The following is a 19,591-nucleotide window of genomic DNA, read 5'->3' on the forward strand; positions in this document are numbered from 1 at the left end:
GACCCGCAGCCAAAAAGCGCCACGGATCCGACTGAAGTTGAAGTTCCAGCTATGGTCGATCTGGTAATGGAAGTGCTGGTTAACACTCCCGTCTGGACAGAACCGTACATCGCGTACATCCTAAGGAAAGAACTCCCAGAAGACGAGGAAGAGGCTCGACAGATCGTCCGTTGATCCAAGGCCTTTACAGTCATAAAGGAACAGTTATATAGGGAAAGCGCGACTGGGGTCGGCCAGAAGTGTATCACACCAGAAGAAGGTCAGATGATCCTTAACGATATCCACTCGGGGACCTGTGGTCATCATGCGTCCTCTCGGACCATTGTGGCTAAAGCATACCGAGCGGGGTTCTACTCGCCAAGGGCCAATGAGATGGCTAAAGAGATAGTCGACAAATGTGAAGGATGTCAGTATTACTCCAATATGCCGCACAAGCCCGCGTCAGCCCTGAAAACCATTCCACTCGTCTGGCCCTTCGCTGTTTGGGGGCTGGACATGGTTGGGCCACTGAGAACAGGCAGGAGCGGCTTCACTCATGTGCTGGTAGCAGTCGACAAGTTCACCAAATGGATTGAAGCCAAGCCTATCAAGAATCTCGATGCTTGCACCGCTATCAGTTTCATCAGAGAGTTGATATTCAGATATGGAGTTCCGCACAGTATCATCACGGACAATGGGTCAAACTTCGATTCAGACAAGTTCAGGGCCTTTTGTGCCTCTCAGGGCACTCGGGTCGACTATGCTTCGGTCGCTCATCCCCAGTCGAATGGACAAGCAGAAAGGGCAAATGGCCTAATCCTCAAAGGACTGAAACCTCGATTGATGCGCGATCTCAAGCACGCAGCAGGTGCATGGGTCGATGAGCTCCCATCAGTCCTTTGGGGATTGAGGACAACCCCGAATCGATCGACCGGAAGAACCCCATTCTTTCTGGTCTACGGAGCCGAGGCAGTCTTACCGAGTGACCTGCGTCACAACGCTCCCAGAGTCGAGCTCTACTCAGAAGATGAAGCATAACAAGCCCGGCAGGACGCAGTCGACCTCCTAGAAGAAGAAAGAGAAATGGCCTTGATCCGATCGACCATCTATCAGCAAGACTTGCGTCGATTCCATGCCAGAAACGTGAAGAGCCGAGCCTTCCAAGAAGGAGACTTAGTCCTTCAAGTGGATCAGCAGAAACCACACAAGCTTGCTCCTACTTGGGAAGGCCCCTTCATAGTCACCAGAGTCCTCCACAATGGAGCATACCACCTCTACAATGTCGATCGCCAGATTGATGAGCCACGAGCCTGGAATGCGGAGCTACTCCGCCCCTTTTATACTTGAATTCTCACTCGGATGAGATGTAATAAGAAAAACTCTTGTAGTTTATTTATCAAAGACAAGAGCGTTATAATTTTCCCAGTGATTATTATTGTTTTTGTTTGCGTAAGAAATCCCCCAGCGGGTGGCTTAGCTGCGAATCCATTTCGCCTAAGTTTGAAAAATCCTACCGAGTGGAGAGCAACCCTCCCACTCGGGGGCTTAGCTGCAGTCCAGTACTCGCCTAAGTTCTCCCACCTAGAGACTTAGCTGCAGTCAGGCACTCGCCTAAGTTTGAAAAATCCTACCGAGTGGAGAGCAACCCTCCCACTCGGGGGCTTAGCTGCAGTCTAGTACTCGCCTAAGTTCTCCCACCGAGAGACTTAGCTGCAGTCGGGCACTCGCCTAAGTTTGAAAAAATCCTACCGAGTGGAGAGCAACCCTCCCACTCAGGGGCTTAGCTGCAGTCCAGTACTCGCCTAAGTTCTCCTACCTAGAGACTTAGCTGCAGTCAGGCACTCTCCTAAGTTTGAAAAATCCTACCAAGTGGAGAGCAACCCTCCCACTCGGGGGCTTAGCTGCAATCCAGTACTCGCCTAAGTTCTCCCACTGAGAGACTTAGCTGCAGTCATGCACTCGCCTAAGTTCGGAAAAATCCTACCGAGTGGAGAGCAACCCTCCCACTCGGGGGCTTAGCTGCAGTCCAGTACTCGCCTAAGTTCTCCCACCTAGAGACTTAGCTGCAGTCAGGCACTCGCCTAAGTTCGGAAAAATCCTACCGAGTGGAGAGCAACCCTCCCACTCGGGGGCTTAGCTGCAGTCCAGTACTCGCCTACGTTCCCTCACTTGAGGACTTAGCTGTAGTTAGGCACTCGCCTAAGTTTGGAAAAATCCTACCGAGTGGAGAGCAACCCTCCCACTCGGGGGCTTAGCTGCAGTCCAGTACTCGCCTACGTTCCCTCACTTGAGGACTTAGCTGCAGTCAGGCACTCGCCTAAGTTTGGAAAAATCCTACCGAGTGGAGAGCAACCCTCCCACTCGGGGGCTTAGCTATAGTCCAGTACTCGCCTAAGTTCTCCCACCTAGAGACTTATCTGCAGTCAGGCACTCGCCTAAGTTTGAAAAATCCTACCGAGTGGAGAGCAATCCTCCCACTCGGGGGCTTAGCTGCAGTCCAGTACTCGCCTAAGTTCTCCCACCTAGAGACTTAGCTGCAGTCAGGCACTCGCCTAAGTTTGAAAAAACCCTACCGAGTGGAGAGCAATCCTCCCACTCGGGGGCTTAGCTGCAGTCCAGTACTCACCTAAGTTCTCCCACCTAGAGACTTAGCTGCAGTCAGGCACTCGCCTAAGTTTGAAAAAACCCTACCAAGTGGAGAGCAATCCTCCCACTCGGGGGCTTAGCTGCAGTCCAATACTCGCCTAAGTTCTCCCAAACACATCTCAATCCTCAAGGACGACGAGGGGAAGGTCGACTGCCACCTTCTCCTGGAGAGCTTCGCCACAAATACAATGCGCGATTCATCCCGCTCTACAGTAACGAAGTACGAGTCGACTGCCACCTTCTCCTGGAGAGCTTCGCCACAAATACATTGCGCGATTCATCCCGCTCTACAGTAAAGAAGTACGGGTCGACTTCCCCCCCACCCTTCTCCTGGAGAGCTTCGCCACAAATACAATGTGCGCTCCGTCCCACTCTGCAGTAACAGGGTGTGGGTCGACCGCCGCCCGCCCCTGGGGAGCTTCGCCACAAATACAAGGCATGGGTCGACTACTTCCCCCTCCTTCGGAGCTGTGCTGCAAATACAGAAAGTTGTCTCGAATAAAGGTTGGGTTCACTCAGCAGGAGATTCATAAAGATATTCAACGGTAAACCAAGTTCAGATAAAATCCTAAAGGTTCTGGATCACGGATCGAGGTACTCGGGCATGCGACCCGAAAATTTTTAACGGTTCCAAAAACCACTCGGCATTCTGAGGCAAATTTAAGGTGGGACATAAGAGTTTGTTCACTCCGCGGGAGGAGGGCTGGCAGGCTCGACGAACTCATCCAGGTCGACGCCGTCGGCTATCCGAGTGGCTGCAGCGATGAAAGTCTCCATAAAGGTTCGGAAGTCATGCTTCTGGGTGTTGGCGACCTTGATTGCTGCCAGCTTGTCTTGTCGCACCTCCTTGCAGTGGACACGAACCAAGGACAGAGCCACATCAACGCCGCACCAAGCAGAAGACTTCTTCCACTCCTGCACTCGGTCAGGGATTCCGTTAAGACGAGTCATCAGAGACTCGAGATCGTTTTGGAGCGTAGCCTCTGGCCAAAGTGCCGGGTCGATCCGTGACATGGCAACCTTCAGTCGAGCCAAGTAGTTCACGGCACCGTCAATGCGAGATTCCAGTCGGAGCAAATTCATGGCAGCTTCATCTTTCACGGGAGAGTTGATTGGATCCAAACCTGGTTCGATCCGCCCAGTCTCCTCTTCAAAGTTCTGGCAAAACTCTACATTCACGATCCAAGGATAAGTCAATTTTCATACACTGAGTCTCCTCTTCAAAGTTCTGGCAAAACTCTACATTCATGCCCCCACCGGTTCTGATCCCACTCGACCGGCCCGCCGGAGTCGAGTTCAAAATAGAGAGAGAGAGAGAGAGACAAAGTAGAACTCAGACCACAGTCGACTGCCAGCAGTCGACCGCAGTCTCGGGGACTACACCCAGTGGGTGCACTTTGCGTGCCCTCACCGGTTCTGATTCCACTCGACCGGATCGAGCGGAAGAAACAAACTACCAGTTCGGTTTTACTCGACAAAATACAAAGACTACGGTCAACTGGCAGCAGTCCGCCGTAGCCTCGGGGACTACACCCAGTGGGTGCACTCAGCGTGCCCCCACTAGTCCAAAAAATTCAATCGACACACCCAGTGGGTGTACAGATGAAAAGATTTTCGGAAAGAATCTTCAGATAGCATATCCTAACAGAACAAGCGGCGACCAACTAACCTGAACATTGCTCTAGAGAGCCGAGCTGGCATCATAGGCGGCTTGGCTGGCGTCCCGGACCGTCTTCATATTCTCCATCATAATGCCCGCCTGGCGTATGGCTTCCCTAGCAGCATTCACCTCATCCTCCGGGACATGATGAGTTGAAAAAAGTGAAGGCGGGCCGATAGGGGCCTGAGCAGTCGAAGAAGAAGGCAAGGCGCTCGACAGGGGCTCCGCGAAGGTAACAGAACCCCGATTGACGTCACCAATGTCCTGAACGACTGGTTCCGCCCTCGGTGTCGACTGTAGCGCCTCACTTACAGGAGCTCGCCTACTCTTCCTCGTCAAAGACCTCTCGGGCTCTTCATCATCATCTGGGAGGTCAATAATGTTGGGAGCTGTACAAAGTTCAAATTGCCAAAATCACGTCACCCAATGATGCATGATGCAGTTGAATCGACCAAAGAAAGATAGTATGGCAGAAATCATACCCAGATTAGAAGTGACCGCATCCTCCATCACCTCATCATCATCCATGTAAGCTGAGGTCCCGGAAGTGGCAGCGCTAACAATTCCAAAGCTCATCCAGTTAAAACAAGAAAAATAAACAGCGCGGAGCGTCGAGTGAATACAAGGAGAAACACTCACGCGGAGGCGACAGGGATATCGATCTTGATCTTCGGCAGCGCCTTCTGAGTCTTTGGTTCTGCAACTTTGGGGTGCTTTGGCGCCTTCTCAGTCATGGTTGGTGAAGAGATCCGAGGAAGCTTCGAAGACTGACCAGCCTGAGCAGTCGCCTTGTCGCGGGCACTCGGCCGATCCTGGTCAAGCTTGGATCGCCTCTCTATGCGAGGAGGCGGCTCGACTTCTTCCTCATCACTCGAGTCGTCGCTTCCTACATCCCCTTCACCATCGAAAGTCCACTCGCCACTTTCGCCACCACTCGCCTCGCCTTCCAGAGCTTGCTCTTGCTCCCCGTTGGGCATCGAATACATTTCAATAATGGCCTGAAAGAAAGCAGGGAGAACAAAGCCAGTCGACGCAATACAGACAGCTGCGCGAGTGAATTCAGATTACAAGCAAAAACTCAGAATCAGACCTTCTCTGGTGCATGAGACTGGTCGAATGGAGGGACTCTCCTGGCTCCCCTGGGGTTGTCCTTGTTCCCGGTAATGCTCGACAGCCACTTCTCCAGCGTGTCATCATTGACCTCCTCCGGGTGGATCCGAGTGGAGTCTTCTAGACCCGAATACATCCACATCGGGTGGTCTCGGGCTTGGAGAGGCTGGATGCGCCGCTGAAGGAAGACCTCCAAGAGATCCATACTAGTGACCCCGTCACGAATGAGCTGGACCACTCGGCTGACCAACACCTTCACGTGCGCCTTCTCCTCCGGGAGCACCTTCAAAGGGGAGGGTTTTTCCACTCGGTCCATGGTAAAGGGAGGGAGGCCAGTCGATTGCCCTGGCGTCGACTGGTCTTTGCAGTAGAACCAGGTCGACTGCCATCCGCGAACTGAATCGGGAAGAATCATGGCCGGAAAGGAGCTTTTTCCCCTCGTCTGGATGCCAAGACCCCCACACATCTGGATCACTTGGGTCCTCTCGTCACTCGGATTAGCCTTTTTCACTGTCTGGGAGCGACAAGTGAAAATATGCTTGAAAAGACCCCAGTGAGGTCGACAACCGAAGAAGTTCTCACACAAGGAAATGAACACGGCAAGATAAACGATTGAGTTGGGGGTAAAATGGTGGAGTTGAGCCCCAAAGAAGTTCAGAAACCCTCGAAAGAAAGGATGAGGGGGCAAGGAAAACCCACGGTCGACGTGGGTGGCAAGAAGAATGCGCTCACCCTCCCTGGGTTGCGGCTCGGATTCCTTCCCCGGAAGCCGCGCCGAGTCATAGGGGATCAGCCCTCCCTCGGCCAGGTCGTCGAGGTCCTCTTGGGAGATCCTCGAGTGGATCCAGTCACCCTGGATCCAACCCCTCGGCAGGCCAGTCCGCGAAGAAGATCCGCCCCGGCTCGTCGCCTTCCCCTTCGATTTCGCCGTCGCCTTCTTCGCCCGCTCCAGAGCCGCTGTCCTCTCCTTCACCATTGTCGCCGACGAGACGCGGGTGGTGCGGTGGCGCTGGGGCGAGAGCGAGCGCAGCAGAGAGGCGTGAGGAGGAGAAGAAGTAATGGGGCGCACTGTTCGGGGGACTCCGGTCCAACGCCTTATATGAGGCCGCTTCCGAGTGGCTGACAGGTAGGTCCAGATGGCTCCGTCAAATCCCGTAACGACCGCGCGAGCGATACGTGGCGAAAAAGGTGGCGCGGGGATCGAGGCGGCTCTGCTCCATCCCATCCGATTACTGCGGCCTCCCCCGTCCCACGCGCTTCCCGAAATTCAGATCCCACTAAATCCGCGGGTAGCAAACAAACTTGTCAGACTAAAAGATTTCCTCCGCACCGTCACTCGGAGCCTTACAGATAAAGAAACTCACTCGACGAAGAATTAAGAATGGATCAAGGCGACTGAAAAGGAAGTTGCTGTCATCACTCGGGTCCATTGATCCGGAGCAAGATATGCTCACGGCATGAAAAACGAGTCGGAGAGGTCCTCAACTCCTTCCCCACTCAAACCTCGATCCATTCGGGGGCTAATGATGAAGCTATGGACCTAGGGTAGGGTCATGGACCTGTCCTAGCTGCCCTACCCAAGGACATCTCTAGAAGAAATCGCCTTTCAATCAACTTGAAGGTGCCCCACTCAACAGACTCGAAGACACTCGACCAAAAAGCAATCACTCGACCAAGACCCAACCACTCGACGGTCAGGAGACCTAAAGGCGCCCCGCACACTAACGGTCGGTCATTAAGTAGCTTTTATGGTCATCATAACACTTTATTACTAGCGTTACCAGTAACGCCCTGCCTTAATGTACATTGAACCCTTCGTAACGTGGGCTGGCCGGGGTCCTGGCGCACTCTATATAAGCCACCCCCTCCTCCGAGACAAGGGTTCGCACCTCTGTAACTCATACTCATATAATCCAGTCGACCGCCTCCAGGCTCCGAGACGTAGGGTTTTTACTTCTTCCGAGAAGGGCCTGAACTCGTAAACCTTGCGTCCTTACAACTTCTCCATAGCTAAGACCTCGCCTCTCCATACTTACCCCCCTACACTACTGTCAGACTTAGAACCACGACACCCGAGCCTTCCAATTGTCTAGACCCATCAAAGTGAATAGTCTAATATGTGTTGTCTGGTTTCTCTTCCGGCATCTGCATCTCTTTCCAGTCATTAATAAAATCAACCAGTGCTTGAGATTTGATCGCAGTACGTGGTACATACTTCAACCCATGAGACCCAAGCTCAATAGCCCATTTGGCGACTCGTCCAGTGGCTTCTCTATTTTGAATGATGTCTCCCATAGGAGCAGAGCTAACCACAGTGATTGGGTGACCTTGAAAATAATGTTAGAGCTTCCGGCTCGCCATGAACACCCCATATACGAGCTTCTGCCAATGTGGATATCTTTGTTTAGATTCAATCAACACCTCACTTACGTAGTAAACCGGCCTTGAACCGGATGTTCCTTGCCAACCTCCTTACGCTCCACCACAATTGCCACACTAACAGCTCGTGAGTTGGTGGCTACGTATAACAATAGCGGCTCTTTCTCAACTGGAGCAGCAAGGACCGGCGGCTCAGCGAGCTGTTTCTTCAGATCCTCAAAAGCGTAGTTCGCAGCCTCGCTCCAAACAAAATCATCCGTTTTCTTCATCATCTGATACAAAGGCATCGCCTTCTCCCCTAACCGGCTTATGAACCGGCTCAGAGCAGCAACACGACCCACCAGCCGTTGAACGTCATTGATGCATGTTGGTTTGGCCAGGGATGTGGTTGCCTTAATCTTCTCCGGGTTAGCTTCAATACCTCGGTTGGACACCTAAAAACCCAAGAGCTTGCTAGCTGGGACTCCAAAAACACACTTGGCCGGGTTTTGTAGACCCGGAGGTTATCAAAGGTCTCTTTCAGATTTGTGACCAAGGTTTCCTCTTTCCTGGATTTTACCACTATATCATCCACATAAGCATGAACATTACGCTCAATCTGATTGTGAAGGCAATTCTGCATACACCGTTGATAAGTTGCCTGGGCACTCTTGAGCCCGAAGGGCATAGACACATAGCAGAAGGATCCAAACGGGGTGATGAAATCTATCTTCTCCTAGTCCTTGACTGCCATCTTGATCTGATGATAACCTGAATAGGCATCCAGAAAACTCAGACGCGCACAACCCGCTGTAGCATCAATGATCTGATCAATACGAGGGAGAGCGAAAGGGTCAGCTGGACAAGCCTTATTTAAATCGGTGTAATCCACACACATACGCCAGGTGCCGTTATTCTTGAGTACAAGCACCGGGTTGGCTAACCACTCTAGGTGAAAGACTTCCACAATGAACCCGGCCGCCAACCGGGCTACCTCTTCTCCGATGGCCTTGCGCCTGTCCTCGTTGAATCATCGGAGAAACTGCCTGACTGACTTAAACTTTGGATCAATATTGAGAGTGTGCTCGGCGAGTTCTCTCGGGACACCCGGCATGTGATACGTCTCCAACGTATCTACTTTTCCAAACACTTTTGCCCTTGTTTTGGACTCTAACTTGCATGATTTGAATGGAACTAACCCGGTCTAACGCTGTTTTCAGCAGAATTACCATGGTGTTATTTATGTGCAGGAGCAAACGTTCTCGGAATGACCTGAAACTTCACGGAGCCACTTTTCAGAAAATAAGAAAAATACCTGCAAAAGATGAAGGCCAGGGGGCCCACCACCTTGCCACGAGGGTGGGGGGCACGCCTGCCCCCCTAGGGCGTGCCCCCCTACCTCGTGGGCCCCCTGTTGCCTCTCCGACTCCAACTCCACCTCCACATATTGAGTTTCGGGAGAAAAAATAAGAGAGAATAAATCATCACGTTTTATGATACGGAGCCGCCGCCAAGCCCTAAAACCTCTCGGGAGGGCTGATCTGGAGTCCTTTCGGGGCTCCGGAGAGGGGAATCCGTCGCCATCGTCATCATCAACCATCCTCGATCACCAATTTCATGATGCTCACCACCGTGCGTGAGTAATTCCATCGTTGGCTTGCTGGACGGTGATGGGTTGGATGGGATCTATCATGTAATTGAGTCAGTTTTGTTGGGGTTTGATCCCTAGTGTGCACTATGTTCTGAGATTAATGTTGCTATGACTTTGCTATGCTTAATGCTTGTCACTAGGGCCCGAGTGCCATGATTTCAGATCAGAACCTATTATGTTTTCATCAATATATGAGTGTTCTTGATCCTATCTTGCAAGTCTATAGTCACCTATTATGTGTTATGATCCGTTAACCCCGAAGTGACAATAATCGGGATACTTACCGGTGATGACCGTAGTTTGAGGAGTTCATGTATTCACTATGTGTTAATGCTTTGTTCCGGTACTCTATTAAAAGGAGGCCTTAATATCCCTTAGTTTCCGTAAGGACCCCGCTGCCACGAGAGGGTAGGACAAAAGATGCCATGCAAGTTCTTTTCCATAAGCACGTATGACTATGTTCGGAATACATGCCTACATTATATCAATGAAGTGGAGCTAGTTCTGTGTCACCCTAGGTTATGACTGTTACATGATGAACCGCATCCGGCATAATTCTCCATCACTGATCCATTGCCTACGAGCTTTCCATATATTGTTCTTCGCTTATTTACTTTTCTGTTGCTATTGCTATCCTCACTACAAAATACCAAAAACATTACTTTTACTGCTGTTACCTTTTGTTACCGTTATCACTACTATCATATTACTTTGCTACTAAATACTTTGCTGCAGTATTAAGTTTCCAGGTGTGGTTGAATTAACAACTCAGCTGATAATAGTTGAGAGTATTCTTTGGCTCCCCTTGTGTCGAATCAATAAATTTGGGTTGAATAATTTACCCTTGAAAACTGTTGCGATCCCCTATACTTGTGGGTTATCAAGACTATTTTCTAGCGCCGTTGCCGGGGAGCATAGCTATATTCTTTGAGTCACTTGGGATATATATCTTCTTATCATTATGAAGAACCTGAGAGATCCAAAAACCAAGATCTATCCCTCAACTACGAGGGGATGTAAGGAACTGCCATCTAGCTCTGCACTTGATTCACCTTCTGTTTTGAGTAAGCTTGCGACACCTACACCTGCTTCTGCTATTCGTTCTGATATGTTGCATGTTATTGATGATGCCACTTCTGCTATGCACGATACTTATGATGAAACTACCTCTATGCCTGATACTACTGTGCCACTTAGTGATTTCCTTGATGAACAAATTGCTAGAGCTAGAGAAATTGAAAATATAGAATCTGATGATACTGATGAAAGTGATGATGAAGAATCACTTGTTATTCCTAAGGGTTATGTTTTTGATCAAGAAGCTTCTTTCGCTATCTTAGCTTGCGAAAATAGAAATGAACTAAAAAGGTTATTAGCTAAATGGAGCAAGCAATCTCTAAGTGCTAGAATGAAACCTGACCCTGCTTTTGCTACTTCACCTATCTGTGTTACTGATAAGGATTATGAATTCTCTGTTGATCCTGATATAATTAATTTAGTTGAATCTGATCCTTTTCATGGTTATGAATCTGAAATTGTTGTGGCACATCTTACTAAATTGAATGATATAGCTACCCTGTTTACTAAAGATGAGAGAACTCGTTACTTTTATATCCTTAAAATATTTCCATTCTCATTCAAGGGTGATGCTAAGATATGGTTTAATTATCTTGATCCTGGTTGTGTGCGTAGTCCCCAGGATATGATTTATTACTTCTCTGCTAAATATTTCCCTGCTCATAAGAAACAAGCTGCTTTAAGGGATATATATAATTTTGTGCAAATTGAAGAAGAGAGTCTCCCACAAGCTTGGGGGAGGCTTCTCCAATTACTTAATGCTTTGCCTGATCATCCTCTGAAGAAAAATGAAATACTTGATATCTTCTATAATGGACTAACCGATGCTTCCAGAGATTACCTGGATAGTTGTGCTGGTTCTGTTTTCAGGGAACGAACACCGGATGAAGCTGAAATTCTATTGAATAATATGTTGACAAATGAAAATAATTGGACACCTCCGGAGCCAATTCCTGAGCCTATTCCTAAACCAACTCCGAAGAAGAGGGTTATTCTATTTCTCAGTCCTGAAGATATGCAAGAGGCAAAGAAATCTATGAAAGAAAAAGGTATTAAAGCTGAAGATGTTAAGAATTTACCTCCTATTGAAGAAATACATGGTCTTAATTTACCGCCTGTTGAAGAAACATATAATCTTAATCCTTTACCTATTGAAGAAACTCATAGTCTTGATAACCCGACACAGGTAGTAAAGGTAAATTCTCTCTATAGATATGATAAAGCTGAAATCCCATTTACTAAATTTGCTAGCCCATGCTTAGATGAGTTTGATAAATTTATGGCTAAGAAAGAAGACTTTAATGCTTATTTTGGTAGACAATTGAAATACAATTCAAATATGCTTGAACACTTGGGTGATTATATGGGTCAAAGGTGAACTTAAACTTACTAGTAAACATGCTTCTATGGTTACCACTCAAGTAGAACAAGTACTTAAAGCTCAAAATGATTTGCTCAATGAATTGAATAGTAAAGATAATGATAATGTTGTTAGAGTGGCTACTAGAACTGGTAGAATGACTCAGGAACCTTTGTATCCTGAAGGCCACCCTAAGAGAATTGAGCAAGATTCTCAGAGAAATAATATAGATGCACCTAGTTCTTCTAAAAAGAAGAAAAAGAAAAATGATAGGACTTTGCATGCTTCTAGTGATCCTATTGTTGAAACACCTGAGAATCCAAATGATATTTCTATTTCTGATGCTGAAACACAATCTGGTAATGAACCTGAAACTAGTGGTAATGTTAATGATAATGTTTATGATGATGCTCAACCTAGTAATAATAATGATATAGAAATTGAACCTGTTGTTGATCTTGATAACCCACAATCAAAGAATCAACGTTATGATAAGAAAGACTTTGTTGCTAGGAAACATGGTAAAGAAAGAGAGCCTTGGGTTCAGAAACCCATGCATTTTCCTCCCAAACCATCCAAGAAAAAGGATGATGAGGATTTTGATCGCTTTGCTAAAATGATTAGACCTATCTTTTTGCGTATGCGATTAACCGATATCCTCAAAACCAATCCTTATGCTAAGTACATGAAAGATATTATTACAAATAAAAGAAAGATACCGGAAGCTGAAATTTCCACCATGCTTGCTAATTATACTTTTAAGGGTGGAATACCAAAGAAACTTGGATATCCAGGAGTACCCACTATACCATGCTCCATTAAAAGAAATTATGTTAAAACTGCTTTATGTGATCTTGGAGCCGGTGTTAGTGTTATGCATCTCTCTTTATACCGTAGACTTGATTTGAATAAGTTGACACCTACTGAAATATCTTTGCAAATGGCTGATAAATCAACTGCTATACCTGTCGCTATTTGTGAGGATGTGCCTGTTGTAGCTGCAAACATTACTATTTTAACGGACTTTGTTATTCTTGATATTCCCGAGGACGATAGTATGTCTATTATTCTTGGAAGACCCTTTTTGAATACTGCAGGGGCTGTTATTGATTGCACTAAAGGCAATGTCACTTTTCATGTTAATGGTAATGAGCATACAGTACACTTTCCGAGGAAACAACCTCAAGTTCATAGTATCAACTCCATTGGAAAAATTCCATCGATTATATTTGGAGGTTTTGAATTTCCTCTTCCTACTGTCAAGAAGAAATATGATATTCTTATTATTGGGGATGTGCATATCCCCGTTGAGGTAACATAGTGTTATTCGAAATTTCTCCGGTTCCATGTTATTCGGAATGAGTTCGTTAACAAGACTTGATCAACCTTGTTAGTGGATTCCTTTTGATGATCATGAGATGGATGAAACTAGAAGGCACAATCTTCTCTACCCCACTTTTACTTTCTGTTACTTATATTAAATAAAATGAAAATAAATATTTTTCTGTCTGTTATCTAATTATCCGTGCAATATAAAAATACCTCGAAAATAAAAGTTCTCCAAATGCCCTGAAATTTAAATATGATTTTTTTCTAGAATATTTGAGAATATTTGGCACTGAGAACACAACAGGGGGGCCAACCACCTACCCACGAGGGTGGAGGGCGCGCCCTACCCCCCTGGGCGCGCCCCCCTGCCTCGTGGGCCCACGGTGGCCCTCCTCCACTTATTCATGCACCCACACACTTCATCTTCCTCCCACAAACACGAATATCCAGCTCAAGCACGAGTTCTAGCTCACTTTGCTGCCATTTTCGATCTCCTTGCTCAAAGCACCTCTCACAAAACTGCTTGGGGAGATTGTTCCTTGGTATGTGACTCCTCCATTGGTCCAATTAGTTTTTGTTCTAGTGCTTTATTCATTGCAAATTTTTGCTGCTTAGGTGACCCTGTTCTTGAGCTTGCATGTCGAATTTATATGGTCAAAAGTAGTTTTGATGCATGATATAGGCCCTAGGCACTTGTAGTAGTTGCTATCAATATTATTGAGTTTGGTTTACTTTTATTTTGAAGTTACTAAAAAATTTCAGAATTTTTCAGAGGAAGAAATATGCTTAGGAAAATGTTCCAAGGTGGTTCTTCAAGGAAGCAAGGACCCAGGCTTGCAATGCATGATGCTGACGACGAGCCACCAAGAAACACTCCAGTGCGTCCTTGTGAATGGCCCTCTGAGAACTTTATGGATCGAGCGGGAATTAAGGAAGAATTTAACGCATATTTGGTTAACGCTGATCTTGTGAGCTTCGAGGAAGAGAAGTGCAGCCAGTACCACAACCTCACCAGTACCTTTGTGAGGAGGTTTGAATTTTCAACTTCATGTAATTCTCCAACTGTCCTGTTTGATCTTTATGATAAATCTTACACTATGGACTTAGAGGATTTTACAACTGCATGCAAACTTCCACAATGGGGTAGTATAAGGGATCCTCGCAAATCTGAATTTAGAGATTTTCTTGCTAGCATAACTGTGGGAGAATCTAGAGATATTACACAAGCTACCATAGGGAGCATTCACTTTCCTGCTATACATTATTTTGCTCTCTTCATAGGTAGATGCATCAATGGTAAAGATGAGGCATGTCACATGTGTGCCCCCGATCTCAGTATTCTTAGGAGTGCTGTGTTAGGAGACCAATCTTATAATTTGGAAGCCATTGTTGCACGTAGGTTGCATCTTAATAGATTTAATGGAGATTTTTTGGAGGAATTTATGAAACCCGCATAGCTAATTTTCTTGGTATAGACATACACGAAGATGATATTGAATTACCACCTACTTACCTAGACTTTAATGCTATGGTTCATCTCCAGTTTGTTGAGAGGAATGAATCACCTCTCCAGTACCGACTAATCTTGACAAACGCCGTGCTATCCGTATTACTCTCCCTGCTCCTGCCTTCTTTGATTATCAGGTAAGAGGAGGATATACTATTACCAGAGAGGAGGCATATGAGTACGAGAGGAGAGAGGAGGCCGCTCATCGCCACGCTACAGCTTAGCAGGCGATAGCCGCTACATCGCAGTACGACCCCAGCTACTATTATGGATATCCACCAGGCCAGTCGTGGCCATAGACCAACTTAGGCCAAAAGCCTAAGCTTGGGGGAGTACATATTTCCCACCAACATTACATTTATGTTCACAAATCATTGCTAGATGTCGGTGCTCATACTTTTTCATTGTATCATCCATGCTAGTTTATTTTCATTTTTATGATTTCTTCTTGTGTGTTTAATAAACCTTAAGAAAAACAAAAAAAATAGGTTGTAGCTTTTAATTAGTTTAATTTCCATGCTTGTAGTAGTAATTAAAAAGAAAACCCAAAAATATTTCCTGTTCTTCTTTTGCTTGTTGGGAGCTTTCCCGTGTAAATAGTTTTATTTCTTTCCTTTTCTTTGGGGGTCGATAGGAGAAGACCATGATTAAATTGTTGAAGTGGCTCTTATATGCATTATTGTTTATCTGACAAAAGAGCCCATATTGCCTTGTCATCTCCTGTTTATTGAATGCCTGCAGATTCCGGCTTAGTCCAATGCATGTGCACTATTATTATTATTCACATCGTTCGGTCGTGCAAGTGAAAGGCAATTATGACGACATATGATGGACTGACTGAGATGAGAAAAGCTGGTATGAACTCGACCTCTTTTGTTTTTGTAAATATGATTAGTTCATCGTTCCTGATTCAGCCTATTATGAATAAACATGTTTGCAATGACAAGTAGAGATCATAGTTTCTTATGCCATGCTTGATTAGCTATGAGTTATAATGGTTTACCTTGCGTGCCAACATGCTATTAAAATGGTTATGATGTGGTATGATAGGGTGGTATCCTCCTCTGAATGATTTAAGTGGCTTGACTTGGCGCATGTTCATGCATGTAGTTGAAACAAAATCAACATAGCCTTCACGATATTTATGTTCATGGTGGATTATATCCTACTCATGATTGCATTCGGTGTTGATTAATTTTAATGCATGTTGATGACTGTTGTCGCTCTCTAGCTGGTCGCTTCCCAGTCTTTTGCTAGCCTTCACCTGTACTAAGCGGGAATACTGCTTATGCATCCAAATCCTTAAACCCCAAAGTTATTCCACGTGAGTCCACTATACTACCTATATACGGTATCTACCTGCCGTTCCAAGTAAATTTGTATGTGCCAGACTCTAAACCTTCAAATAAATATCCTGTTTTGTATGCTCGAATAGCTCATGTATCAACTAGGGCTGTCTATATCTTCCATGTTAGGCGGGTTATCCTCAAGAGGAGTGGACTCCGCTCCTCACTCACGAGATAAATGGCTGGTCACCGGGATGCCCAGTCACATGCTTTATGCAAACTAAATCAAAATAATTGCAAAAAAACTCCTCCTGGGACTCTTGTTAGTTGGAGGCACTCGTTGTTTCGAGCAAGCCATGGATTGATGCTTGTTGGTGGAAGGGGGAGTGTAAACTTTACCATTCTGTTTGGGAACCGCCTATAATGTGTGTAGCATGGAAGATATCGCCATCTCTTGGTTGTTATGTTGACAATGAAAGTATATCGCTCAAACTATTATTCACCTCTATTTCAAAACCGAGCTTTGGCACCTCTACAAATCCCTGCTTCCCTCTGCGAAGGGCCTATCTATTTACTTTATGTTGAGTCATCATCCTCTTATTAAAAAGCACCAGTTGGAGAGCACCGCTGTCATTTGCATTCATTATTGTTAGTTTACATTGAGTATGACTTGACTGGATCTCTTTTACCATGAATTACAATGTCTAGTCAGTCCTTGGTCTTTAAAGGTGCTCTGCATTTATGTTTTGCGGTCTCAAAAAGGGCTAGCGAGATACCATCTTGTTATATCATATTATGATTGTTTTGAGAAAGTGTTGTCATCCGAGATTTATTATTATGGCTCGCCAGTTGATTATGTTATTGATATGAGTAAACTTGAGACCTATGCATTATTGCGAATGTGGTTAGTTATAATCTTTGCTGAAAACTTGAATGTTGGCTTTACATATTTGCAACAACAAGAGCAAACAGAGTTTGTAAAAGTTTTTCTTTATCACTTTTAGTTTGTCAACTGAATTGCTTGAGGACAAGCAAAGGTTTAAGCTTGGGGGAGTTGATACGTCTCCAACGTGTCTACTTTTCCAAACACTTTTGCCCTTGTTTTGGACTCTAACTTGCATGATTTGAATGGAACTAACCCGGACTGACGCTGTTTTCAGCAGAATTACCATGGTGTTATTTATGTGCAGGAGCAGCACGTCAGAAGGTTTCCATGCAAAGATGTCCCGGTTCTCACGGATGAACTCGATGAGCGCGCTTTCCTATTTTGGATCCAAATTGGCACTGATGATGAATTGCTTGGATGAGTCGCCGGGCACAAAATCAACCGCCTTGGTGTCATCAGCTGACTTGAATTTCAACACCGGTTCATGCTCCGTTATTGGCTTCTTTAAAGACGTCATGTCTGCCGGATCAACATTATCTTTATAAAACTTTAGCTCCTCCGTTGCACAAACAGACTCAGCGTATGCAGCATCTCCTTCTTCACACTCCAGGGCTATTTTACGGCTTCCATGTACTGTAATGGTGCCCTTTAACCCGGCATCTTGAGCTGCAGATACACATAACACGGCCGAGCCATGGACTTGGCGTAAGCCGGCCGTCCAAACAAAGCATGATATGGGCTTTTGATCTTAACCACCTCAAAGGTTAATTTATCCATTGTGGAATCATATTCATCCCCAAAGGCTACCTCCAGTTCAATCTTGCCAACTGGGTATGCCGATTTGCCAGGTACCACACCGTGAAAAACAGTGTTAGATTGCTTAAGACTCTTATCAGTCAACCCCATCCGGCAAAACGTCTCATAGTAGAGGATGTTGATGCTACTGCCTCCATCCATGAGCACTTTAGTGAATTTATATCTACCAACCTGAGGTACTACTACCAAGGCCAAGTGACCCGGATTGTCAACCCGGGGAGGATGATCCTCTCTGCTCCACACAATAGGTTGTTCTGACCACCGTAAGTAACGTGGAATCGCCGGCTCAACGGCATTGACAGCCCTCTTGTGAAGTTTTTGGTCCTGTTTGCACAAGCTAGTGGTAAACACATGATATTGCCCACTATTCAACTGTTTTGGGTTGCTCTGATATCTAGATTGCTGCTAATTACCTTGGCCGGGTTGTGGATTATAACCTCCTTGGTTACCCGCATGTCCCTGACCGTGAAAACCGCCTCCACCTGAACCGGCACCCGGGCCATGAAAGCCGCCTCCACCTGAACCGCTGCCGGGGCCGTGACTTCCATCAAATGCATTTGAATTTTTAAATGCTTCATGATTGTACAGTCCTTCCACAGATGGGTGGCTGGCTTCTCCCGGGTGCTGTGTCTCGAACAAGGTTCATTCAATAGTTGCTCAAGGGTGGGACCTGACCCGCCCGACCGAGGGGGCTGCCTACCCTTGCGTCGTTGATTGTTGCCCTGCGCATTGGTGTTAGCCACAAATTCGTTAGCCTTACGTTTATTACCTCCTTGATTTGCTGGGTTATGTTGGTGACCCTTGCCGTTGCCGTTCTTCTTTCCCTTCCCTGCCTTTTCTTCATCAGACACATGGTCCTTGGTACTATCAGAATCATCATACTTGACGAGAGCCGCCATCAACTGGCCCATATCATTGCAATCACGTTTAAGCCGCCCTAGCTTCTGCTTCAGAGGTTCAAAACGGCAATTTTTCTCCAACATTAAGACTGCCAAGCCAGCATCCATCTTATCATATGCATGAATTATCTCCTTGACCCGGCGCACCCAATGGGTTGTGGACTCATCCTCCTCTTGCTTACAATTGGTCAGGTCCATGATTGACATAGGTTGTTTGCATGTGTCCTTGAAGTTCTGAATGAACCGGGCTTTTAACTCCGCCCATGAGCTGATGGAATTGGGGGGCAACCCTTTTAGCCAAGTACGAGCTGTTCCATCCAACATCATGGTGAAATATTTAGCCATTGCCGCGTCGCTGACCTCCAACAGCTCCATGGCCATCTCATAACTCTCAATCCAGGCCCCAGGCTGTAAATTGGCCGTGTAATTAGGCACCTTACGAGGCCCCTTGAAATCCTTTGGCAAACGCTCATTACGTATGGCCGGAACCAGGCAAGGAACACCTCCGGTTCTTGTGGCCACTCCTGCCTCAACCGAGGTTGTTGGATAAGCCGGAAACGTTTGATGAGCCGCCTGTTCCGCCGCCAGTTGAACCGCTCGCTCAGCCTCTTGTTGGATCCTCTCCTGATCCGCCAAGTTAAGGGCTCCAGCCTGTCCCGGCTCATGCCTGTGCGGCTGGTTGCAGCGTTGAACATTGCTTGACATGTCGGCTGAATCCATACGCCTACTATAGCTTGGGCTCCGGCTTGGGCGAGGGGTTGAATGGATCCTGTCTCGACTGTAAGAGTACGCATCCTGCTGCGCCAGAGCTGTTTGAAGAAGTTCTCTCACCCTTCGTGTTTCGATTGCCGCCGGAGAGTCGCCCTCCATCGGGAGAGCCGCCAAACGAGCCGAAGCTGCAATGAGGTTTTCCAAGGGATTGGAGAAGTGACCCGGCGGTGTTGGTACATAATGAGGTGGAGTAGTATGTATACGAGGCAGTTCCTGATGTCTACTACACAACCTTCTTCTTGTAGACGTTGTTGGG

At 46.6% G+C, this 19,591-nt stretch overlaps 1 pseudogene; it reads left to right on the forward strand.

The window, feature by feature from the left end:
* Window positions 1–423: 423 nt before the first annotated feature.
* Window positions 424–19,266, forward strand: LOC125536036 (annotated as a pseudogene).
* The last annotated feature ends 325 nt before the right edge of the window (window positions 19,267–19,591 follow it).

Source organism: Triticum urartu, chromosome 2, assembly GCF_003073215.2.
Source record: "Triticum urartu cultivar G1812 chromosome 2, Tu2.1, whole genome shotgun sequence".
NCBI classification, from domain to species: Eukaryota; Viridiplantae; Streptophyta; class Magnoliopsida; order Poales; family Poaceae; genus Triticum; species Triticum urartu.